Source organism: Pinus tabuliformis, chromosome 8 (genome assembly GCF_031772625.1).
Source record: "Pinus tabuliformis cultivar Carrire ecotype Pingquan chromosome 8, CPIR1, whole genome shotgun sequence".
In the NCBI taxonomy this organism is placed as follows: domain Eukaryota; kingdom Viridiplantae; phylum Streptophyta; class Pinopsida; order Pinales; family Pinaceae; genus Pinus; species Pinus tabuliformis.
In genome coordinates, this window is record NC_142294.1 from 528404341 (window position 1) to 528431409 (window position 27069).

The following is a 27069-nucleotide window of genomic DNA, read 5'->3' on the forward strand; positions in this document are numbered from 1 at the left end:
TAGCTGTCAGATGAAGTTAGATTCACTATGAGTAGACCTCTCATACTGGCACCTTATGAGGACGACCTCTTCCTGACAGGTGCAGACCCTCTCATTTGCAAAAGTAAGAGGGAGTTGGATTATGGATTTGGGATGGTAAACTGCAAGCTTGGGACTACCTCGATGGAGCTTAACTTTTAGAGGTTATGTGGTAGTGATGTCGGACCTGATTTGGGAAATGCCTATGAGTTTCATAAACTCATACTAGCATTGATGTTCTTGGTGAACTCCCGTCTAGATATATGTTTTGTAGTTAGCATGTTGAGCTCATATATGGATGAGCCTCACTGGATTGGTGCCAAGAATCTTCTGAGATATCTTCGGGGCACAATCTCTCATGGATTGAGATACACTGCCGGAAATGTGAAGCTGCATGATTATTCGAATGCTGACTGGGCAGGGAGTGTGGAGGATCGCAAGAGCACTTCTGGGTGTTGGTTCTCTTTGGGTTCTACTACGATATCCTGGATGAGTAGGAAGCAGAAGTCGGTTGCTTTGATCATCGCTGAGACTGTATGCATAGCTACATAATGACCTTGTGTGAGCTGCCTGGTTGAGGAAGCTCTTCAATGAGCTGTGTGGACACATGCTGGATACCACCGTGATCTTCTGTGACAACCAGAGGGGGATTCGATTGTTGAGGAATCCAGTATTCTATGATCACTCCAAGTATATAGACATTAGGTACCACTTTATCTGGGATATGGTACATCGATGAGCAAGAAGGCTCCATCACATTGGGACTAATGTACAGGTCGCTGACATTTTGTTGAAGCCCCTGGAAAAGGTCAAATGTGTGACTTTCTGAGAATGACTAGGAGTCGTGGAGAGACTCTCTCTCTCTCTCTGTTGTACTATTGAAGAACATATAAGAAGAATTGATCAAGGGTTTCTCCACATTGGGGTTTGTCCCTGGCTAGCGCCACATCTTGTGTCCTCTTGTCTTGGCTTGTCTTCTGCGATTTATGTTTATGTTCTATTTGCAATTTAGTATTATGCTGATGTGATTGCTAATCTGGAAAAGATATTGAGCTAATTGGGAAAATTGAAATAAATTTCTCTAAGCATAGAAGATACCTAAAATTAACAAAAGTGCAAGAGCTCTGTGGGTGCTGAAGGTGCCCATGGATTCAAATGATGCTCTACAATTGTTCAAAGTCCCATGACTCAACACATTATCTGGGGGTGTCAATATACTCCTCTGGTGGACTTGGGCCCCAGTTAAGTTGCCTAGCCCATTATTAAACCACCTGTCAATCACACAATATCCAGTGTTGCAACTTCACCATTAGGTACATATATTCATTTTTGCATCTAAGTGGATCAAGCTTGAAAGTAAAGGGCAAATTGACATTTCTTATAAGGATTCCCTCCCAAAATTGGGGCTTTAATCTCGTGTTACCTCCCTAGGAAGGAGTGGTTAATAGAATTCCCTATTAGGTGTTTCTAGGCCTTAAGGGGAAAGACATGTCCTTGGTCCACCCTTCAATCGATAGCTTCCATGTGAATAATGATGGAATGTAGGGGTGAAGACTTCATGGCGAAGTGCCATGGTCAAGGGACAAACAAGAAGGAAGCTCCACATCCTAGGTGTTTAGAATTTAAATGTGTTGAGGGAGCAATCGTGGATGCATGAGTTACCTTGGCCTTTGTTTTTCAACCCCTCTAATTGCCTTTTACCTTTTCTTGATTTTTCTTTGTATTACTGCTTGAAGCTTAAAGGAATGAGAACATGCCTTGTATGATGTATAACAATTATTACCCCCTTAGTGGTGGGGCAGTTCATCGCCCACCAGGGGTTGGGACATGCAAGGGTTGCTTTTCCATGATGTGGCAGGGCAACATTGGCCCAAGAACTGAGTGATGGCCATAATATGGAGTTAGAGCTTATGCTTGGCTTTTGCCCATGTGCTAATTTGTATGTCTCGATCATCTTTTGCATTTTTACAATTTTCTTTCCTTCGTTTTGCTTTATGGCCATTATATGCTCTTTACCTTTCTTTTAGTTGCATTGACCTCTCGAGGAAAATTTCCTGGCCCAACCTAGGTATGAGGGTCTGAATGCCAAATTCCAATGAACCAATGGTCAGTCAAACCCAAAGAAGGGAGGTGGAGTAGCTCATGATGTGAGATGGAAAGTGGCAAGTGTGGAAAGGGAGAGATGGGGCTATGCTATATCATTTGGGGTTTCTCAAGTAGTGCCCTTCCTAAAGCCATGGGCCATTAGGCGAGGCCTCACTAAACTAGGGTTGAAAATTAACCCCCTCCCCCATTTAAGGTGAGGGAACAAAAATACTGTTAAAGACCTTCCTTCTTTTAGGTTACCCCACAGTCCGTGCCAAATTCTTAATTACAAGCATGCATAAGCACCCAAATGCAAAATGAATAAAATACCTTTTGGCTTGGATGCCCACCTTCCAACATGTGCTCTTGGCAAATGGGCGAGGAAACATATGACTGATACAGGCGGCAGAGATATGAATGGCACATCACATCGGCTACTCGGAGGTTCTTAGGAGCTGCTCATTGTTAGCTGGAAGAGATGATTAGGAGAAAAGTTTCTCCTAGGGGTTACCCACTTTTGGTGGGTAACAAAACCCGAACGTACTCCTCAAGTATTTGGGTGGTCTACATAGCCATTTGCAAAAGCAAGTGATGCTTTTCAAGACCAAATCGATGGATGAGGCTTGTGTATAGACATAATACCTAAGGAACATAGGCCAAAAGAAAGGGAAATCAAGTGGGTTGAAGCAAAAGGAGCACCATGATGCTTCTAAGGAGGGGAAGAAGTGGAAAGGATTAGAAGACAACAGCCACAATACACCAGTGCAAAGATCCCAGCAACCACAACAACCACTATAACATTGATGGTTATATAGAGGAGAAATGTTGGAAGTTGCATCGAGAGCTTAACCCGAAGAACGAAAAGAAAGACAATAAGAATAAGAATCTCATGGCCACTAATTTGAGCAACTAGGTTGAAAGCAGTTTGAACATGGATGAGAAAATCTTATGTACATTAGTACAAAAGGAGGTGAATCTGAGTAGCCTTTAGGAACAGGAAGAGAACTAAAAGACTAGACTCTTCCATAGAAAGATACATGTTAAAAATACCAAGATTGATGCTTTGTTTGACTAAGGATCACAGACAAGTCTCATTGCAACAGAGTTGCTTGACAAATTGGGATTGGAAGTTCGTGATCATCTAAGGTCATATCCATTGGGATGGGTAAATAAGGATGCAAAAGTAAAAGTAACAAAACAATGCAACATCAGATTTGCTATCAATGTTGATGATGAAGTAGAACTAGATGTAGTTCTCCTTGATGTATGTGCAACGGTGTTTGCAAATCCCTAATGTACATATGAGATGCAATCTTCATGCAAAGAGACGCCAAAAAAAATAAAAAAAATTGTTGGTAAGTGCCAACCAACCCAAGAAATTGATCAATTCTAGCAAGAAGTGGTTTTTATTGTTTTTAAGAGATTAATTCTGTAGAAGAGTCAGAGAAAGCAAGGGCATCCCTGGAGGGGTGTACTAAGAAACAAAAACAACAACTAGAAGAGTTGCTACAAGCATACATGGATGTGTTCCATGAGCCTAAAGGGATACCACTTAAGAGGGAAGTGAAGGACGAGATCCAACTATTGCAAACTCCCCATTGCCAAACATTGCGCTATACATGTAATTTGTTATAGAAGCAAGTGAGATGAAGAAGTAGTTGCAGTAGCTATTGGAACATGTGTCGTTCGACCGAGTTCATCACCATGTGAGTTTCCCATCACCATTGTGCCAAAGAAGGATGGGACTTGGTGAATGTGTATATCTCATAGGGCATTGAACAAAATTATACTCAAGAATAGGTACCCCCTACCCAAAATAGATGTTCTGTTGGATCAGTTGTAGCAAGCGAAATACTTCACCAAGTTAGACTTAAAGTCAGGATTCCCCAGGTTCAAGTCAGAGAAGAAGATGCCTGGAACATTACCTTCAAACCAGGCAAGGCTTGTGTAAGTGGTTAGTCATGCCATTTGGCCTATGTAATGCACCAACTACGTTTATGAGGTTAATGAATGATATACTGCGCCCTTTTATAGATTCATTTGTTATTGCCTATTTGGATGATATACTAGTATATAGTGCTACCTAGGAGGAGCACATTTCACATTTGATGCAGGTGTTGGAGACAGTAAAGAATCTCCAACTGCTAGCAAATGTCAAGAAGTGTGAGTTTGCACAACAATCCTTGTCATATTTAGGGTATGTGATAGGTGGAGGTGACCTGAAGATAAATCCTGCCAACATGGAGGCCATCATGAAATGGCCAGTGCCTACTAATGTTTTTGAGGTCAAGATTTTTGTTGGGGCAACATAGTACTCGAGGAAATGCATAGCCTCATTTTAGTAGTATTAGCACCACTCCACGCCATAATAGCAATTGGCGAGAGTTTAGTGGGGAAAGGTTTAATAGAGGGTCTTTGAGGAGTTAAAGAAGAAGATTAGTCAAGCAACAGTTCTAGCAATACTGAATTTGCAGTAGCCCTTAGAAGTGGAGACATATGCAAGTGGGTATGCAATGGGAGTGGTCTTGATGCAGAGAAGAAGGTTTGTATGCTACCATTCCGAAGTATTTCGTGAGGCAGTTTTTAACTAACCTACCTATGATAAGGAGCTTTATGCCCTGGTGCAAGCTGTGAAGAAGTGGAAGACTATTTGATGGGGAAGGAGACAATAATCCTCACAGGTCACCAACCACTACAATATTTGCAGGCCTAGAGTAAGCTACAACAAACTAGGCATTACGAGTGGATGAGGTTTTTACAACAATTTCATTTAGTGATCAAGTACAAGAAGGGGAGCACAAACAAGTTCGCTGACATGCTTTCAAGGCCACCCACATCAAAGATCACAACTTTGGTAAATTTGTTGCACATGAAGCCATTCTCTCATGATGCATACAAGGAGTTATATTCAAAGGATGAGGAATTCAAGGAGTTGTTTCAGTAGTTGGAAAGCTAGAGTCGCATGACAGTGACAACACAATTAACTACCACCTCTAGGACAATTTACTCTATAGTCTGGATAAGTTTTGTATTACTAAATGTGAGCGATTGCAACTGATTAGATAGGCTCACACCTCCAAGGTTGCAGGGTGCTTTGGTGTAGGGAAGATAATGGTCAACTTGTAGAGGTATGTGTACTGGCCCAAGATGCAAGAACATGTGTCTAGTTTCATAAGAGGATGCATGCTTTGTTGTACTAGCAAGCCTATTGACAGGAAACATGGTCTATAATGTATATCATCCCTTACCTATACCCACTCGTCCTTAGAAAAGCCTTTTCATGGACTTTGTAGGAAGATATGACCACCTATTCATGGTAGTTTATAGGTTCAATAAAATGTATGTTCAAATGCCTTGTAGAAAGACCATAAACTTGTTATTTGGATAGGTTTGGGTGCGCTTTGGGATACCAAGGAGCCTCATTTCAAATAGGGACACAAGATTTCTAAGTGTATTTTGGACTACATTGTGGGAGAAGATGGACACAAAGTTAAAGAGGTTTATAGCATTCCATTAACATACATATGGGCAGATAAAAGTAGTCAATAGAACTTCAATGCAACTTTTGAGGGGTTCTAATCAGAAGCATCCGAAGACCTGGGATGAAAATATGGTATATATACAACATTCTTATGAAAAGGCAGTCCATACTTCTACTGGTATGTCTCCATTTGAAACTTGTTTTGGATATTTTCCACCTTCACCTTTGGATATTGCATATGGGCACCAAGGAGGAGTGAGGGATGATCTTACAAGGGATGCCTTAAGGGCAGAAAGATTTGTAGAAAAGATCAGAGAAATTCATATACAGGTACAAGAGACAACGCAAAAGTCATAGGAAAAATATAAGGCCAGGCATGATTTGCATAGAATAGAGAAGTCCTTCAAGGTGGGATACAAAGTATGGTTATAGTTGAATAGGGAGAGGTTGTAAGGTCATGGTAGGATAGTCAAGGCTCTACGGTATGGTCCCTTTGAGATATGGGAAAAGGTGGGAGATAACGTCTATAGACTTAGTCTACCCCCTTACATGTGCATTTACTCAGTTGTGAATGTAGAGAATCTAAAACTATATGAGCCTTCCATGTTAAATTAGGAAGAGGAATAGGTCCTACCTTCTTTAGAGGATTTGGCACCAGATGCTCAGTCAGAGTTGACAGAAGATACAATTTTGTAGAAGAGGTTCATAACTACAAGACAAGGGCATCATGACCTTTGGTAGATTGGGTTGAAAGGATAGCTTCTGGGCAATGCTAAATAGTACACCTAAGAAAAGTTGGAGGAAAAATTCCCTCACCTCATTAAGTAGAAGATTTTGGGGACCAAAAGCCTCCCAAAAGGGGGAGGTGTGATTTGGATTGGATCATTACGTTGTTTTTCATCCATCTCCATGCTTTTAGAGTGGAAAAAGTGGAGGAATCAACTCATTGGACCATTTTTACCGGTAGGATTCAATTTGGTAGATTGGGGTTTGAAACTTTACAAGAGCATTTTGAGACATCAAATGACTTTTTTTGGGGTTACAACTTTGTTGTTTTAGTGCAACACATTTTCTTCATATTCTACATACAGATACCTTTCCAATGATACAAGAATCACCTCAATCGGAGTGAATATGCAAAAGTTATTGCCACTCAGAAGTTGGCCTTCCTGTTTTGACCACCATAATTCAAGAGGATGACACATCGGCCCCTATTTTTCATGGAAAAGGGGCTAGCCACGTGATTGTGATGAAGAAAACTAGAAGAGTCAATATTGTAACTCTTTTTAAGAGTTGAAGTCAAACCTAACCACTAGTAGGCTATCAGGCTATGTTATAATTGGGCCACTAGGAAGAAAAGGGGTTCCATTCTTTTTTAGTGCATTTTGTTCCATAGATGAGTAGAGTAGCTGACAGGGATAAGGAGAGAGCACACATAGAGTATTTGTGCACTGTAGTAGCCCATGGACCATAGGCCTTCTTTGTACTTGCATTCATTTTCTATTAAGAGAAAGAGAACAAAGTGGTGTCACCTTCCAACTGGGTTTTCTCTTGAAAGGGTTTCCCGGGATATATCTTGTGTTAGTTGTGATTTCCGAGTTTTTATTTTGTTGTTTTTTATTTTCTATATAATTATAATTTGCATGAATACGCAATAAATATTAGTTAATAGATCCAAAAATCTAAGGAGAAATAAACCCTCATACTATAGATTTCAAATTTTCTAATATATTTTAGTAGATCTGTTGTGACGAATTGTTTGGTAAAATATCCATGGTAGTTTACGGATTATCAAACATAGCTGTTGAGAGAGCTAAAACCATCTAGAAATGTGTATAGGAAGAGTGTTGTCCTCAAATAAGGAGTCCATCATGCTAAGATCTCATCGTCATGCTAAACCAATCGATAAGCACTATGGTGTTCATCCAATGTAGCCAAGTATCATCCAATCTCATCCACGCTTAGTCAAGAAGTGCAAAGGTGGTGTGCTTACTGTTGGTGCACAAATTGTTCCCACATATAAACAATTGAGCACACATTCAGTGAGGACTAGGTAGCCCTCCCGTTCTAGGTGTAACTGCTGGTCCTCAATACACCACAAGGGGTAACCTTGTAATATAATTGTCACATTTTCAATATGCAAATAGCATAAGACCAGATGTGAGTGTTTTAGTCGTGGTAGATGATGGTGGCATTCATAGGAGGAAGAGAATCATTTGGCGATATATAATTCTGAAGTCAGCTCACCAACGAGCAAGACAATTGATAGTTAAATATGGCGATGATAAAAAGAGAAAATTAAGGAAATAGAGATATAAATCAAAAGAGAAATGAAAATATCGGCCTTTAAAACAAGGTTGCGCTCTAGTTAGATGAAAACATGTGTAGCAGGTACAAGCATGCTTATTTTACTCTAGGCTAAATAACAGTTAATACTATATATCGAGATTGCTATTTATGCAAGAGTAAAACATGCAAATTTAGAACAACGTACACTATGGGAAAGGTAAGAATATATTAACATAATAACAAAGCATACAGAGCTGCAATCACTGTAAAGCATGAATTATATTAATGAAAGATAAATATCCAATCGCAAATAACCCAGGGTAACTCATTTAGTAATTGTGCTGATAATATCGATATCGGAACACGACAACTAAAGAATTAAAATATAAATGAGGTCAAGCCTCAAATTTAATTGTGACTATAATTGCAATTCAGAAAACATACGAAACAAAACGAACAAATAAGAATCGCCAAGAATAATTTTCAAAATTAATAACGAACACTGTATAGACATAAAAATTAAAATAAGTAAAGTAATTAAAACATGATAACGAAATGATTAAATATGGTGCCGCCTTCGCGGCTTTGATGACTTGACTTTTTGGTCAACCCCGAGGAGGATAGTGTGTGCGCTTCGTGCATTTTTCTAGTTGGTGCTTGAGTGGTAATGAGGGGAATCTCGTTCCAATCTTTCGGTTTATCTGTGACCGATTGTAGTGGTGGGACTGATTTGGCTATTTGAGATGAAGAGGCGAGCTGCTGAACTAACACGGTGTGTTTGAAATGATTCTTTAACTTAATTAGTTTGTCCCAATTTGCAACAGACATCTAGGGCACACTTTTGTATTTGGTAATTGCCACCACCAGTCGAGATCTAATTTGATATTTGGTGGCAGGAAGGTTCTGCTTTCATGCACATAAGCCGATAATCTAGCCTGTTTTTTAAGTCGCGAAATAATACCAAGCAGATCATAATGCCAACAATTTTCCCGCGTGAAACCAAAAGAAGACATTTCTTTTTCCAAGGCATCAATGGCATTCTTATTTTTAGCAATTAGAGGAGATATAGCATAAGGATAATTGAACAATGCCCCTTTCTTTTTAAACACAAAATGAAATTCATTAAGTACAATCTTTTGCCTTAATACCTTGAATGCAAACAACAAAGGCGTTACATACTTGGGAAGCCGAATCTGTTGATTATCAAATGCATATAATCAAATTACAGTATATTCTAGAAACATAAACCAACTACCTATATTTTCTTGCTTGGTCAACCTCAAAACTTTGACTTGCTCTTCTAAGGGTCGATTCACTTTGGCTTCAATTATCTTAGCTTTTAAAGGATAAACAAAGCAGTCAACATATTGAGAATAAGCCAATGGAATGCGCTGAGGATAAATGGCATTGGACCAACGAAATACTTCTTTTTCTCTGCCTTCAACATCTGTAATATCTAATAGAAGTCCAACAACAAGGAAGTACGAGGGATAATTATACAAGATCAAGTGAACCAGGTAAGAGCAGTGTCGGTAGAAGCGGAAAGGAATGGTGGTAGACAAATCCACAGTAAGGGCCAGAGCTAAGTATTTGGGAAAGTTAATAGTCTTTTGGTTTGGCTTAAAGGTAACAAGACGAATTGCTAAAAACAATTATTCGTCTACCTTAGAGTTATCAGAGAGGCCCATAAGGATTGACAAGAGAGACGTTAAAGTCTGACAGAAAGGTTTTAGCAAGGTGGTCGGGATATGGAATCGGGGTCGAAATGGATTGGCCAAAGAATTGCACGCAAAATTCCGGTCCTAAGCAAGCAATGGTCATCAACTGATGTAATTGTTGATGAGGAAAGAGTCCTCTTTAGGGTAAGAATATTAGTGAGGCACACCTTGGTGTCCTGCACTCCCGCCAATTCATTTACAAGGGATTATTTTCCTATTGGCTTGGCCATAGCGGCTCAAAAGGGCAGGATTACAACTGTAACTAAAAACTAGAGAAAAATAATAACTTATAGGTGAACATATTTGAATTCGGGATGAGTCCAGTAGCTTTTGTAACCTTGGCAGGATCATAGTCGAGCTCGAGCAAATATCACGCAGAGAGCAAAAATAACGAGCAGAGTGGGAGAAAGATGGCGCGCTTAGGCTTAATGGTGTTTTAAGACGCTCATTAATGAGGCGGACAGGTGTGGAATTACCATAGGTTGCGTCACCAACCATGGTGGGTGGGACCCGTCCATTGCACGAAAGAGACTAGCTAAATGTCGTGCAAGTTAAAATGCAATGACCGTTGATCCAATAACGATCAACGACGATCGTACTATCGGGTCTGCTGGGATGCACTAATGAGCGAGCAGGTTATTTGCGATAGGGTCCTAGCGCTGCTAGATGTGATGTTAATCGACGGTCTACATGCATCGGGATTTACTGAAGCGCTTATTGCGCACGCATCTCCAAATGCGATAACACCCTTTAGAGCTAATTAGATTAGCTCCAACGCTGATCAAGCCGGGAACTTGCAAGCAATTTAAACACTTCGGGAGCTTAATAGGGACTAGCCAGTGTGTAATTTAAAAGAGCGAGAGATTTTTTTTTAACCTTTGATCGGCAATTAAAGGCAAATCTGCCCCTCATTCCTGCTCAGACATTAGATAAGGCGCTACATTACCTATAAAGGTTATAAGAGCTTTAATATTTATAAAAAATTTGTAGGGTGGGGATTTTTTCCCCAACACTTACTCCAAATGAAGTGTGCATGTGCTAAATATATCATTACTATGTCAATCATACCAATATGACCTAGGGTGTTTTCCCACTAGGAATCTCTTGACCATATAAAAACACTTCAAATACTTCAATAAGCCTATTGGAACTATGTAAAAGGCGGTCAATGTGCTAGGCATTTACGAAGTGAATGATATCAACTGGGTAAATGTGCAATCCTCATGTAAAATAGATTCCATATGCTAGAAAAATCAATCTCTAGACAATCTCACATCACCAATTATCCAACCCCTTGGGGTTTTAGAGCCATCATAGATGAACAAAGATGTAGCACTCTCGATATGAACTAGTATGCTGAAGACAACAATGATGAGATAATATTTGTATTGGAAGGGTCATATATACATTATACCAGAATATGGACCTATGTAGTATGTACTCGATTCAAAAAAGGTGAAATGCAAAACAAATAAAGTCATACCTTGTTCAAAGTTTCAACACAATACGTCAACCCTGTATGCAATGTTCATGGATAGATGTGCCTTGTAAATTGTGTCAGCAGTATCATCTAGAAGTTCCCTATCATAAAACTCTTTTATCCCTTGAAGATAAGTCAAGAAAGACTTGAAGGCACAACTCTCCATATGACATCCATTGCATATAGAGTTCTTTTTTATCATATATGCCCAAATATAAGTAGCCCCTTTTTTTATGCCTGTAATTCCCTGTAGTGAGCGGATTGGCCAAGCATGAGAGCAGGTGGGTAATAGTGCAAAAATTCATTATGAGGTTATTAGGTTCAAAAAAGAAAAAGGCTTCATAAAGTCTTCAAGGTATCCCCTATATAGGCGAAAGAAGGGAATAGTACCAATCCAAGAAATATTTAGTGTATTTTTCTTGTATTTATAGTGCAATCCTTAGGAAAATATATATTTTTTTAACCACATGGTGAATCGGTAACTGCCAGTCCTAATCTATGGGAGACCCAGGATCAATCCTCGTAGCTGCCTCTATAACACCAGGAGTACATCCAACCACCTGCAAGTCGGGTATACTAAGATCCTATGATTTTAGCAAGAGCAGACTCACGTGCCGCCAAGACGGGATTGGGGAATCCACCCCTTTAGCTTCCACCACAGCAGGTCAGTGTACTCAATGAGATTTGAACTTCAGTCTCCCAGGCTTCGCCCAAGTGACTTACCGTCAAACCACACATCACTGTACTCAATCCTTAGGAAAATATTACTATAAAGAATGAACAAAAAGATAGTGCTGGATTTTGAAGAGAGTGAAAATACCCTAGGGAGGAAGTGTTTCTCTTGTAAAGAGGGTAAAAATCCTTATATACCCAAGGAACCCTAGAAGAGAAGGGCAACCCTTGTATAGGGGTAAAAACACTAAAAGAAGAGATCTCAGCTCGTAGCCTTGTAGATTATGACAAGAAAACTTCAGACCAAATGCTGAAGTGAACCCTGAAAGAGATGTTCTAAACAAACTTTTGGATCAGCTGTTATAGTGATTCGTTAAAAGTGGGTTAAACCCTAGAAAAGAGATCGCCCAAAAACCTGATTATGCAATGCTTAGGGCAATGCCACTGGCCAAACCCTAGTTTCAGAGGGTCAAATCAGTGGAAATCTCTGTAGTTACTCCATAAAACAGCTTTAATGACCCTGAAAAAGAAAAATATTTTCCAGCCAGCAGAAAACCATGAAAAACAACCATAATATTCCTCTAATATGGTTCTCTTCCAAACACCAAAATTTGATCACAATAGCATGAACCACCAAGAAGAAAACCTAATGGCAGCCAAGAAGAAAATCTAACAGCAGAAAAGTAGGAAAGGTTCAAATCTGCTTTGATACCATGTTGATATCACCAACAGATCAAATGGAATCAAAAAACTAACTGAAAATCCTCTAGTGAAATGAAGAAAAAGCAGCCCTAAAGAAGTGCACTAGAGATGAACGAGATGTGTTAGAGAAATAAAGATGCCGAAGCATGAGTGATTAAATGCACATAAAACAGAAAATATGCCAACCACAAGAGAACATCAAAGATGCATTACCTGTAATTTTAAAACACTTGTATTGGAGATTTAGCTCAGTGACCAAAAAATATGATTACAAATGAACTTGAGTGGTGTATTTATACCAGGCATCCTTCCAATAGGGTTATGGGACTACATGAGGAAGCACATCCCCCAAGAAGGTTATTGAACTTACATATCAAAGTTGACTAGCTTTGTTTTAACCACACTTAGTGATACAATAAACAAATAACTTATGACCTTTACCATGATTACCAGTACACTAGTGATACTGACACATGTGAATCGCAGGTGGTCACATGTACAAATCAATGTTGCAAATTTCTCTGATTTTTCCTTAGTTTTCAAGTTGTCAGATACTTGCAGAATTCTTTGGGTCTAAGTTTACTTGCTGATATTTTTTAATAATTTCCAATATTCTCCCCAATATTTCTGATAAGTTTCTTTCCAGACCCTCAGCAACATAATCCCTGGAACGATATTTTCAACATTGGTACATATTACATCGATAATTCAACAAAGTGTTCATAAGTATCTCTTTGTAGAATGCTTTCTGTTTTGCTATTTCTTGATTTCAATGGGTAATGAATGAATTCTGTTTATGCATTGTTAGCTCCACTGCTATTTTATATTTGCATATGAATTCAGGACTATCTTGCTGCTAGAGGCCAAATAAGCATCAGAGTAAATGAAACAATTGGTTAATGAAGAAATTTTGTATATAGTGCCTCAGTAGACAAGGGAAGCATCTGAGACCGTACATTACATATTTTCTAGGCATCCTACCATTATAGGGATGAAGAGAAATGACCCCCAAAGTGTATTGCCCTTGACTTATTCTCAAACTTTAAATAGGTAAAACAGTACCATGGAAGTGTAGCAGAGTAAAACACCGTTAAAACTTTTGCCTATAACTTGAAAGGTTTTGTACTCTCAAATCTTATACCTTCTTTAAAATAATCCTGGCGGCATTGTGGAGAAAAGTTTTTGTTTGAGTTTTGGAAACTTCAGACTGTTGCCCATCACATGAGGGTATATTTGTAGAACTCTCCAAGTTTATACCTTCTGTAATTAATTATGGTCGCATTGTTGAAAAAGGTATTTTTCTCTCTTGGAAATTCCAAAGAGTTTGCAAGGGTGAAAGGGTCTGCCCATCTCTGGACTTTCATCCTTTGTATCTTCATAAGTTTTCTTGATTGAGAAAGGGCTAATTTTGAAGTCCGTTAACGAGTTCTTTTATGCAGTGTTTATCTGGGCATTCCTTCGATTTTAAGTGTCTGGAAAGTGGAAAACATACATGCAGTGTGTTTGTGCATAATGTAGCTTGCTCTCTTCATACAAGATTTCGTTGTATGTACACACCTTTTGGGGGTTAATTCTTGACTGGTGTTAGTGAGTATATTGTTTACCTTACAGGTTAGTCCTCTTTCAATATGGATGAAGTGGGTTATTGGTTATTTGGCTGGTACTTTCTACTTGAGCATGACATCTTTGTGGTACAATACCAATACCTGATACCCATGAAGCCTGGATACATGTTTTTGGAAAGGAGAAAATGTTAGTTTTTATTATTTTTAGGGATATTAGGCTTTGTAGGGTGCTTCCATTTTGATCAAGGTCTGCCTCTGAAATTTATGCAATTTTTTGTTTATAAGAGCCATGCTTGCTTTAATTCTTGCATTTGGTTTACTGCTAATTGTGACTACTAAGCAATAAGTAATTTTTTAAGCATCTTTGTACTCTGTGCACACAATCTTCCTGTAGCTGTAGCTGTGATAAAAAGAACTTTCAATATGCTTTCATATACAGATCTCTTCTTTGCTACATGTGTACATCATTGTCCTTGTAATTTAAATTTATGCATATGCATTTTCTTGTCATATAAGTTTATAACAATATACTTTAGTGTCTGCATTTAGTTTTCTTTTGTGATTCCTAGGCCATAAATTGATTTAAACCATTCTTCTACTCTGTTATAGTTGTAATATAGTAAATATTAAACAGACATGTATATACATCTCTATAAAAAAAATACCTTCGACACATGCTCTTGATCACATGCACAGAGTTTTTGTTGTTTGCTTCTCTGCTTTGTATTATGTGTTAATACACACACTTGCTTCTGTGGATGCATGCTTTGTAATAATTATTTGTAGCAACTATTTGCATGGTTGTAGCCCTGGGGGTTAGCTCATTCAGTTGGTGCCACAGTTGCAAAGTTGTAATAAGTTGGTTCCAGCCAAGATGTCGCCGTTAATCCAACATGCTGTGCAGGTCTCTGGTTTGATTCCAACAAGGTAAGATGCACCAAGTCTATGCCACCTGCTTTACACTTGGTACCATCCTCAGAATGAGGGGAAGTGTCTGGAAGTTTCCTGGGGATTAATATCCAAGGAAAATAATAATTTGCCATTGTTGTGTCTGTGCGCACTGAGAATTTATTAAGTTTAATAGTGTTTTCTGTGGGGACATTTGTTGTCTTTCCTTGTTAGCACATAACTACCTCTTGCATTCAGGCCCTGAGTTTCTTTCTCGTTTCTTATTCTAATATGTTTTGATCCCATTCCAATCGTGAGAAAATAGAACAGCTTTTTGATAGCAGTAGGTTGTTTAGGTGTGTATTTTTATCATGCACTGTGCTTCAAATAATTTTGAATGATTGTAACTAACAATTTCTTTAAGAGAGCACTGGGTACATCCATGTAGAAATGCAGATTAAAAATGTATTCTATTAGGTTCTTGATTGTCATCCCATTTTGAAATATAAGATCCTCATTCTTGTCGGTATCTACTTTTAAATCTATGCAATACAGAAAGCTTGTATATCAGATTTAAAAGCATAGTTTGGATTTCTATACTAGGAATTCAGTTAGCAGGTGAAGTCTTCCCTTTTCCTCTTCAATGAACACAGCTGACTAGCTTTCGAGTACGTTATCCAAGATAATCCTCGAAAGATAAATCTTGAAAGTCTCCTCTTCCTCCTTTCAGACCAAGCACAAATTCTCCAGAAAAATGGTACCCTTTTCCTGAATGATAGTCAATATGAAAGTAGAAGATTCTCAATGGGAGGGGTTAAATATGGACGATTACTTCACATATTATTAGCAAAGTCGGTCATTTATTCTCTCCTTGCTTTCTTCAGGTGACAACCGATGATGATCAATACGCAGTACATGGGACGGCATTGGTAGTTTTCACTCAAACTTGCATTCACAGTTTGGAATGGGAGAGCATATTATATCAACTGCGGTTTGTGGCATTTCAACTAAGGCCAATGTGCTATTGAACTTTGAAGTTTTGTTTTCTTATATTAGACTTGAGTGAACATGTTGCATGTAATGCTGTTGGACCAGGCAAATGGCATGTTGACACGTTGAAGGCAGGGGGTACCCTGGAAGTGGTCAGAATCAGAACTGCATCAGTTGGGTATGCACAGTAACAATTTAACCTTTTGTTGTCATGTGTTTAGCATCTTGGCTATCCGGTATATATATTTTGTTTGTGATTGCCTCTGCTTGCAGCGTGTCTTCAAAGTATGTCACTGTTGAGCTTCCCATGGATGAGAAGAAAAACCCAGCTACGGGTGGTGGTATGGATTACTGAAAAGCGTATCTAGACTTGTTCTTGTCTAGAACATTAAATTTTCCCTTATTGGGCATTTGATTGTGTATTCAAGCCAATTTAAAGGAAATGTGTCTATTGAAGTGCTCTGCAGATTCTTCAACCTAGAAACCCAGCTCTTTGTGGAGGGTAAAGACGGCAATCAGAGCAATTTTAGAAAGAAAAAAATTGTTATTCACCTTCTGGAGATAAAAGGTGCTTGATATACGCTCATTCACGGACATCAAGAACAAGCCCCCGCTAGTTTCTGTGACAACCAAATGAGAAATGAAGAAACTTCATGGTTTTTGTTATGTGAGACAATTGTGCCTTGAATTGCTTCGAGCTTCAATACGAACTGGAGCTCTTTCCCAGCAAAATACATAGATTTCTGCCTTCCCATTGTCTAGTCATCCATTTCAGGAGAGTTTTTGAAGATGTGAAATTGTCTACTCATCAATGGGGAATCCAGGAACTTCGACGGAGGCTGTCATCTTCTCGTACACCCCTCTCGTGATCATTGTTGCAGTTATCCTGGTGTTCTTGCTCCTCCTCCTTCTGGGGTTGTGTGTCCGTGCTGTACAGCTAGCGCTGGCGCTGTGTGTTCGTGCCGGACAATGCTGTAGAGACTGCTGCAGCAGACGGAGGGTGGTTGTCTGGCCAGCTATTGAGCCCACCTAAAGAAGGCGGGAATCGGAGAATAACTGAAATCATGATAGAGAGTATTAGGGTTCTTTTGGTTGGCTAATCCACGCTGTGTGTTCGTGCCGGACAATGCTGTAGAGAGTGCTGCAGCAGACGGAGGGTGGTTGTCTGGCCAGTTATTGAGCCCACCTAAAGAAGGCGGGAATCGGAGAATAACTGAAATCATGATAGAGAGTATTAGGGTTCTTTCGGTTGGCTAATCCACTGGAATTTGAATTGATAACATTTTAGCAAGGAGTTATGAGTGTTTTAACAGTACAACCACTACCGTAAATCCAAAGCTGCCATCAAGAGGATTAGGGTTACTTGTATCAAAATTTAACATTTTTGCAGGGTTGCATTAATGAGCACAACAACTCTGACAGTGGATATGTAGTTAGAAACCCTGAGGAGTGTCTCTCTATTGAATCTTGTTGGCACTACGGTAAAATGAACTTCCAGTCAACTTTATTAGATGTTTTGCTTGTATCTATGTTGACACCTGTAGTTTGTCTTGCTAGATTGTCTGCAAGTTATATTTTGTTAATGTTGTTAGAAAGTATTCTGCTCTTCTATGATTATTCATTTTAGAGTTTCTTTTAGTTTCAGACATTATAGAACATTTTTGCAAAAAATACTGCAGTGTCATGGGTGTAAAGTCATTTGTCCAGATATATATTGGGAGCGAGATTTATCAATTCACTCAAAAGATTAACTGTTTCTTTTAGTTTCAGACATTATAGAACATTTTGCAAAAAATACTGCAGTGTCATGGGTGTAAAGTCATTTGTCCAGATATATATTGGGAGCGAGATTTATCAATTCACTCAAAAGATTAACAGCAATCTAATTGATATAACAAACATTTATAACAATCCAATGAATATAATAACTAAATGCACTGTAAATAGATATATCTTCGTATTAATGAGAAAAGAAACCCACATATAGAAGGTAAGAGAAAATAACTTTGCTTACAGTGATGGCGTGGCAATTTATATTAATGAAGCAAATACATCTTTGAGAGCTTGGATTTACACTAATGGTGTGACAATTCAGAGTAATAAAGCAAATGCATCTTTCAGAACTGGGATTTATGGGTGAATATTTACAAGTCAGAGGATGTAATTACAAGTTGTGTGTTCAAAACAGGGAATTTTAACTTACAAGATTGTTGGAAGGAAAAGTTACAAGTTGTGTGTTCAAAACAGGGAATTTTAACTCACAAGATTGTTGGAAGGAAAAGTTATTTAACACATTAATTAATGAAAGACCGTGTAAAAATATCAATCATAATTATCAGTTAAATTCGAAGATGTTGTGATGCTACTGCTAATAAACTTATTATAATTTTATAAAACTTCCCATTATCAATTAAATTCGAAGATGTTGGGAAGTTTTGCCTTATAAAAGTGTTGGAAGAGGAAAGCTATATAAAATACATTATTGATAAAAGACTCATTATTTTATATATATATAAAATAAACATGAAAAAGGAAGGAAAAATTATACCATTGTAATTTAATTAAGTAGGCATTAAAGACGTGTGAAAGCATATTAAGTAACTGCACATAAATTAAAAAGAAAGTTGAAACATAAGGGCCACTCAACATATTACATTAGAAAATGCCATTTTTTTTTTATACATTTTAAAATGAAGTGGTGTTGAAGTAGTGGAACAAGAGATCAGCTCATTAGAGATTGTTACGTGGAGTTTGTCAATGTTTAACTAAAATTTATTAATAAATAGTAAAATTACAAATGTTGATTAGATAGTTTATGTTAATTATGACATATATGTTGAAGAAATGTCCCTCGTAAAATTAACGTTGAAGGCATGTTCTTAGGGTACTTTGTACATATTGCATGACAAAACTTTAGAAATAGTTAATTGGTTAGGATGTAATATATCAATTCACTTGAAAAGATGAATAATGAGCTAATTCCCCTAGGGGCTTGCATCCAATGTAATCCCTTTTTGGCAAGTTATGCTGGTGGAGCATACCATAATCTTAGTGGAAAGCTTAATACTTTCTCAATCACAAGTGAATCAAAGCTCCATGCTTAAGACAAAATTTTAAATGTTAGTGAAGCTGGATTTTATGTAAAGGAATTATATCTCACAAGCACTTTAAAACACCATTTCTAAAAATGAAGTAATGGAAACTACGGTAAACAATGCTAGCCACCTGAACATTTGCAAATGTATGAATAATTACTTGCATTGTGGAGGATGTAAAATTCATAAAATTCTTTGTGATTTTTTATTATGAATTGTTGTATTTTATCTCAAGAATAAGTCATATTATGTTAAAATATTTAAGATTTGTATGGATTTTAGCCAACAAGTGAATAAATGAATCTCATGAAATGTAAATGCAACCATGGGAGTGAATATCAATTAGCAACATCAAAGTCCTTTTACATTACTAATTGCATTAGTATGTGGTTTGTATTCACTATAGCAAGTTGAAATTGTAGGGAGAAAAAATTATATCATCAAAAACATATGAGTTATGTTCGTGGTAGTAGGTTGTTAAACAAGTTATGGATAGAAGCAATTATAATAACCATTGCTTGAAACATCTTTCCCTCTAAACCATTTCACGACATGACATATAATGAAGCTTGGTATGGAAACAAGTCATGAATGATGTGTTTGAGACTATTCAACTATCCAGCAAATGTGCATGTAGTGTTGGAGAAGTAGAAGAAGCTTGATGATAAGAGTGTTAAATGTCTAATGAACATTGCTATTGACTATGAACATTATGACAACATTAGTTATTATGGAAACTAAATAGTTCAACCAAATCCAATTGTTTTAGCACTCGCATGGGACAACAACTAACGAGATTCTTTTTTGGTCCTAGATAGTACAACTTATGTTACAAAGTAGAAGAAACCACACATATCATTCTAACTTTCCTTTTTAGGAAGGAAGGGAGGAAGGAAGTGGAGAGGATGACATGCTTTCAAAATATGTGGGTAGATGATGATATTGAAATAGCCTTTAGGTTATGGTGTGCCAACAAGGATATAAAAGAGATTAGAGTTCTTCTCTTAACATTGCATGGGGGTGTGGCTAGATAGGAATCTAAAATTGTTTAAAAAAAGAGACATTAACATTAAAATGTGTTGTCTACGCTATAAACATCCCAAATGTGTACCCACAATCTTAGGAGGAACATTCAACTCATGGTTACATGGAGGAGGTAATAGATAAGAACTTCTTATGGGCATACTTTGATGGTGCCTCTTAGTGGACCCCTCTTAGGGGAAGAACCAGAGGAATATTGTATTTATCACAAAACCATAACTTTACATTCAAAGCTAGAATCGGGTAGGAATTAAATACCTTATGTGAGTTGATGGCCCTTAGATTGGTTTTGAAACTATTCCAACAATCAAGAGCTTCTCATAGTCAAATTTATGATGATTCAATTTCGTAATTCAATGGATGCGCAAGGAAATAACTCCGAGAGACTTTAATGATGTATAGTCACTACTCTCAACTTTTTCACAAATATCCTTTTCACACATCTACAAGGATGGGAATATGATAGTAGATGAGCCTCCTAAAGTAAAAATAAAGATAGATCAAGGAACTTGGATGTCATTAATATTAGAGGAAGGAAACACTTTTGATATATGCTCATGAGTCTTGGACATCATTCCATTTACTCATATTTTTGTTTCTTGTCGGTAGATAAGATTGAGTATATGTATTTTCCAATATCAATTTAGATGATGACCAAAAACTTTATTTAAAATTTTTGATCACTGTGTACAAAGTGGGGAGAAGAGGTATGTGAGGGAAATCTATATACAAGGCTAATATAATTATTTCTAATGCATATAGCATTACACATTGTAATTTGTTTTTATTAATAACAATACAAACTTTTTTGTTAGGAAAATAAAACAATCAAATCTAAAAAAAAAAGAAACTTTCTCGAGTCGTTCTAATTTTTTTTTTTTAATGGTTGTGAGATGTAGACATCAAAATCTTAGTAGAAAAATATGTGAGGCCAAATCTATATACAAGGCTAATATAATTATTTCTAATGCATATAGCCTTACACATTGTAATTTGTTTTTATTAATAACAATACAAACTTTTTTGTTAGGAAAATAAAACAATCAAATCTAAAAAAAAAGAAGAAAATTTCTCGAGTCGTTCTAATATTTTATGTTTTTTAATTTTTAATTTTTATTTTTATTTTTAATTTTTATTTTTGTTATTTTTTATTTTTTATATGGTTGTGAGATGTAGACATCAAAATCTTAGTAGAAAGAAGGTTAAATTGGACAATGTGTACACGCATTAATTTATAACAATCTCAACATTTTTACTTAAAAAAACAATAGAATTTCAAAGGATATGTCAATATTTTATTTCAATCTATTTATTAAATTTAGAAAGCTTTCAAAAATTCCAATGGAGCATTGGATTATGGGTGAAGTCAAAAAAGTATTAAGGTGTCTATTAAGGTTTTCTTTTCACAATGGTTTGTTCTATAAAAATAACATGAGGTCACCCTTCAAACCTTTACATCCAAGTTGAAGGAAATTTTCTTTATGCAATGCAATGCAATGCTTTGGAACATATATTTGGAAGCACTTCAAATTATATATATATTCAATAAATTGTAGATTTTCATTATATTAGATTTTATAATATAAATGATGTAACAAAAACTAAGGTTCCCTTATGAGTAAAAGTCATACATCATAATTCTATAACACCTTCACAATTTCATATATAGAATGCTAACTAGTACAACAAACAAACAACATATAACTCTTAACACAAGGATTAAAGTGGAATCCCATAAGGGAAAGCTACCATCTCAATTGATTGATCTCCCTTTCTTATTGGTTTTGCTGAATAATTATACAATAGGTTAATGACCACCTCATTAACTTAATAACTCATTTTGAAGGCCATGTTAGCCTTTTCTCTTATCTACTTCATGTTTGGAGAATCCCACCTTTTGGCTTGTTATCTTGGAAATTTATTGTCTTTTTCCTCGATCCATTTTCTGAATGTTCAAATTGTTCATGTGTTAAAATTGGCAACTAAGGCCAAACTCCATGTGGGTCATCTTATTCATGGCTGATAATATTTTTATTAGACTTCTCTCGTCGAGAGGTGTAGGATTGATTTAAAGATCATTCGATTCCAATAAGTATTTATGGAGATATGAATTTATTTGATTATGGAATAATGATCAAGCATACCAACAACTCATGTAGGCTCAGAAGCCGAACAGTCGCATCTATTCAATTATCATTAGATGTGTATAAATATAGGAGGACTTTTCCTCATTTGGACGCACTCAACTCATCACATCTCTCTCTCTCTCCAGCGCAGTAAAGAGTCTCTTCTCTCCTGCGTAGTAGGTGACTGTCTCTCACACAGGTGGAAGGAAGGACACAGAAAATAGCGCTGTAACTGCAGAACCAAAGTTTGACCAGTGTTGACCTGAAGATCCCCTCCTCAGAGCTGCGCTGTAGGTCCATCTGGACCTCCTCTGAAGGCCGCATTTTTTGGTGGTGGAATCAAGCCGATTTGACGGTCGGTTTGCAGGATATCGACTGCCCTAGTTTTGATGATGAAGCCACTAATGTTGATGCTGCTGATCTAGGCTTTACTATTGCTGATATAAATCAATTTTTTTGTACTATTTCTCTCTGCTGAATTATTGAAGAATAAAGAAGATTTGATCAAAGGGTTTCCCCATATTGGGGTTTGTCCCTAGCTGGCCGCCACATCTTGTGTCTCTTGTCTTGGCTTGTTTTCTGTTGATCGTTTAATGTTCTATTTGCACTTTACTTATGCACATGTGATCGCTAATTTGTGAATAATAATAAGAAAGTGTTATGAAACCAGCTCACAAAAAGATAGAAAAGATAGTTGAACGCCTTAAAATTTAGCCTCTTTGAGGGGGCAACCTCCTTTACATCACACAAATGAATAATTCTTGGATGATTCAAATGACAAAACCTCCTTTCTATATATGGGAGTCTAAGGGGTCACAATATAACCAAGCCGACCCAAAAATAATAATATAAAGGCACAAAAATAACAATAGAGAGATTCTATGGGGCACAACAATAACAATATGGGGACAATAGGGGCACAACAATATTAATAAGGGATACAACTACAATATTAATGGGGGCATCACTAGTATTATAGGGACCTAACAAAAATAAGTAAATTTCTCTAAGCATAGAACATACCATAAATTAACATGGGATCGGAGCTGAGCTGAAGACAAAGTCAGAGCAAGAGCAAGAGCAATCACCAGAGAAAAGATTGGCAAGGCTATCCTAAAAGAACTATGGGGTCCTCAACACTCTTCTGTGCCGAAGACAAGCTCATTGAGAAAGCTGACTATCACGGATGGAAGATGTCTATCGATCTTACCTTAGAAGATCAAGGAGTGTTGGACCATGTGAGAGGCAATATTGTTGAGCCTCCATCAAATGCACCCGTTGCTGCGAGGAACAAATGGAAAACTGGCAAAGTCAAAACAAAGAACATCGTCCTGGACTCTATCGACAAGCGCTTGGTGGCCTACATCTCCGATCTAAACACCTCCAAGGAAATCTACGATAGACTGGTGAGTTTATTTAAAGTTAAAAATGCAAATCAAGTTCTGTTTCTTAGAAATAAGCATACATATGAACACAAGATATAAGGTGGAAACCCAATGTGGGTGAAAACCACCTACTGCAATGTGTCTCTATCTTCTTGTTAATAAGAAACTTCTTTTTACAATATTTCTGTACTGGTGCAGTCTTATACCAGTGTGCAGGCTTCTACCTGCAGAAGGCTACAACCTTCTCTCGTTCTCCAGCTTCTTCTGGAAGGGAGCTACAACCCCCTTAGCTCTTGTACTGATGTACTAGTACGTAGGTGCTGACCTACAGAAGGCTACAACCTTCTCTTTTCCTCCAGGGACTACATTTCATAAATTTTCAGACTGGATCCATCAATAGCATCAATCAAACGTCAAATATATCTGCATCAATCAAACTCCTTTGCACCAACCAAAACTGAATCACACAATCACTTCTTTGAATGCTGTAACCAAAATGCAGTAATAGTACCAGAACCCAGAACATTGCGTATATGCTATTTTGAATTACCGAACCAGCGTGTATATGCGCCTTTGCTATGTTGAACCTGCATACAGATCTATAAAAGATAATTTACCCTTTTCAAATATTCAGACAACAGTCATACCCAGATTATCAAATTTACAGATCAAGTCATGCACCAAATAAAACAGATCAAAATCACACAAAGATACTTCTCTTCAAGCCTTAAGATCTTGACCCATCAATAGAACTTATCCTTCTTCTAGCACTCAGGTTCCTCCTTGATTCAGATCCAGCTATGCACCATAATCCAATAACCAGTATTCTAGATCTTGCTCTTCATAAGATATTCAATACTTGAGTACTTTTGCCTAATGATCTCCTTCCCCTTTTATAGTCTTAGGCCTTACTCAATACCATGGTCCAAAACCACTTAGAACAAATACTTGGGACCCAAAACCTGGGTTCAACACTTTGGACGAGATACCATGGTCCAAAACCATAGGTCCAAATACCATGGACTAAAAACAAGTTTTCCCACATGTACGCGCTTTTCCTTGCATGAAAGTGCGTGCATATGCATACGCGTCTTTTGATTGGCTATTTCGCGCGTATACGCGACTTTGTTAAGTGGAACCTACGTATATATATTTTTCCTTCATTCTGAGAGCCTGAACTGTGATCTGTTATCTGAGTGGGTTGCCATCAAGGACAACACGTGTGTCATAGTGCCAAACCTATGACATAATGCCAACAATCTCCCCCTTTGAACTTGATGGCAACCCCAAGTCACTCAAAGTCATTCTCCCCCTTTTTCATCAAGGGCAAAGGGTTATGCTCCCCCTGAGTACATGCTGAAATCTCTGTTCTGCTGTGTTGTCCATGATCCCCTTGACTGTAGGCAAGGTCTGCAAAAAGATGTTCTACAAGACAGAACATGACTCTATACATCATAAATGCCCTTCCTATCACCAAAGACTCATACATACATCCATCTCCCAACCAAGTTGGGATGTACCAAGATTGACTCATCCACCCAACCAAGTGGGGATACATCAACAGTTTACACATGATAAAACAAGAACATTACATCATCCATCCCAGACATAGTGGGGAAACCAACATAGGCCGTTACATGACCTTGATAATAAAATAAATACATGACATATAGACTAAAATATCTGAGACAAGACTATGATAGTCATCAGCAACTATCATTAGCAGCATCTGTCAATCGTCATCCAGACTAGCAACCATGATCTCCCTCTACACCTGTTCCACCTGAAGCAAAAACAATTGTGAAGTAGTACCAAGATCTTCTAAGATAATGCCAACAATGCATTATAAGAAGTAAATGCTCCCCCTGAACCTGTGCTATATGGTCTCTATCAGACCCATATCAGACTCTTTTCATCCTGAATCTGGCCTACTGATATTCTTCAAACCGACATATACGCGACTGTATCTATAGAAACCAGCGTATGTATGCGGATGCTCTTCATGAAATTCACATACAACCACTTTTCTCTGAAACAGATAAGTGTCAATAGCAAGATGATGCATCAACTACTCCCAGCTTCTGTCTGAGGTATTCAAATGTCTCCCTGGGCAGTGGTTTGGTGAATATATCAGCAACCTGTTCCTTGGAGGGAACATACTCCAATTTGACCTTTTGTTCAAGCACTTGTTCCCAGAGAAAATGATATTTGATGGGTATGTGCTTGGTCTTTGAATGCATGACTGGATTCTTTGAAATATTGATTGCACTTGTATTATCACATAAAATGGAGATAGGTGGAGTACAAGTGATTTGAAAGTCTTGCAAAGTTTGCATCATCCAAAGGAGTTGTGTGCAGCATGATGCAGCAGCCACATATTCTACTTTAGCTGTAGATAATGCAATTGAACTTTGTTTCTGTTGAACCAAGATACTAATCTGGAACCCATAAAGAATGCACCACCACTAGTGCTTTCTCTGTCATCCACGCTTCCTGCCCAATCTGCATCTATATATGCATGAAGTGTGAGATCTGTATCTCTAGGATACCATAAGCCATAGTTTTGTGTTCTTTGAAGATATTTGAAAATCCTTTTAACTGCCTCAAGGTGTGCTTCTTTTGGATTTTCCTGGAATCTTTTGACTATTCCTACTGCATGCATGATGTCTGGTCGAGTACCCGTCAGATAGAGCAGACTACCAATCATGGATCTATAGGTTGGTTGATGTACTGCTGCTGATTCATCATTTGCACTGAGGCTGCATCCTGTTACCATAGGGGTACATACTGGTTTCGAATCTTCCATGCCATATTTCTTCAAGATCTGCTTGAGGTACTTGGTTTGTGACAGAAAGATACCATCTTTGTTTTGTTGGACTTGTAAACTAAGAAAATATGTGAGCTCACCAAGCAAGGACATTTCAAATTCTTTCTGCATCACCAAAGCAAAGTTTTGACTCATGGCTTCTTCATTGCTACCAAAGATGATATCATCAACATACACAACAAGTATTAGCAATTTATCATTGTCAATTTTTATATATAGATTGCTATCTGCTCATCCTTTTGAAAAACCTTGTTGATGGAGGTATTTGTCCAGATGATAATACCAAGCCCTTAGAGCCTGTTTAAGACCATAGAGTGCCTTCCTAAGTCTGCGTACAAGTTTTGGATCATTTCCAAGGATGAATCCATTTGGTTGCTTAATATACACTTCTTCTTCTAGGTCTCCATTTAGAAAGGAAAATTTCACATCCATTTGATATACTTTGAACTTCTGAAAGCTAGAAAGAGCAAGGAACATTATTATGGCTTCAAGTCTAGCAACCAGTGCAAAAGTTTCTTCAAAGTCTATACCTTCTTGTTGAGCATACCCTTTACAAACAAGTCTGGCCTTGTTTCTAATAACATCTCCATTTTCATTTAGCTTGCTTTTGAATATCCATTTGGTCCCTATGACATTCTTATCATTAGGTCTAGGAACCAATTCCCAAGTGTTATTATTTTCAATCTGCTCAAGTTCTTCATTCATGG

At 37.6% G+C, this 27069-nt stretch overlaps 1 long non-coding RNA gene across 1 annotated transcript in view; it reads left to right on the forward strand.

The window, feature by feature from the left end:
- Nucleotides 1-17206, forward strand: part of LOC149236481 (uncharacterized) — a 92483-nt gene extending 75277 nt beyond the window's left edge. The window contains exons 3-5 of the long non-coding RNA XR_016246223.1: nucleotides 15783-15889; nucleotides 15994-16066; nucleotides 16162-17206. This is a non-coding gene — a long non-coding RNA (uncharacterized LOC149236481). The remainder of the gene's footprint in view (nucleotides 1-15782; nucleotides 15890-15993; nucleotides 16067-16161) is intronic.
- Nucleotides 17207-27069: the final 9863 nt, after the last annotated feature.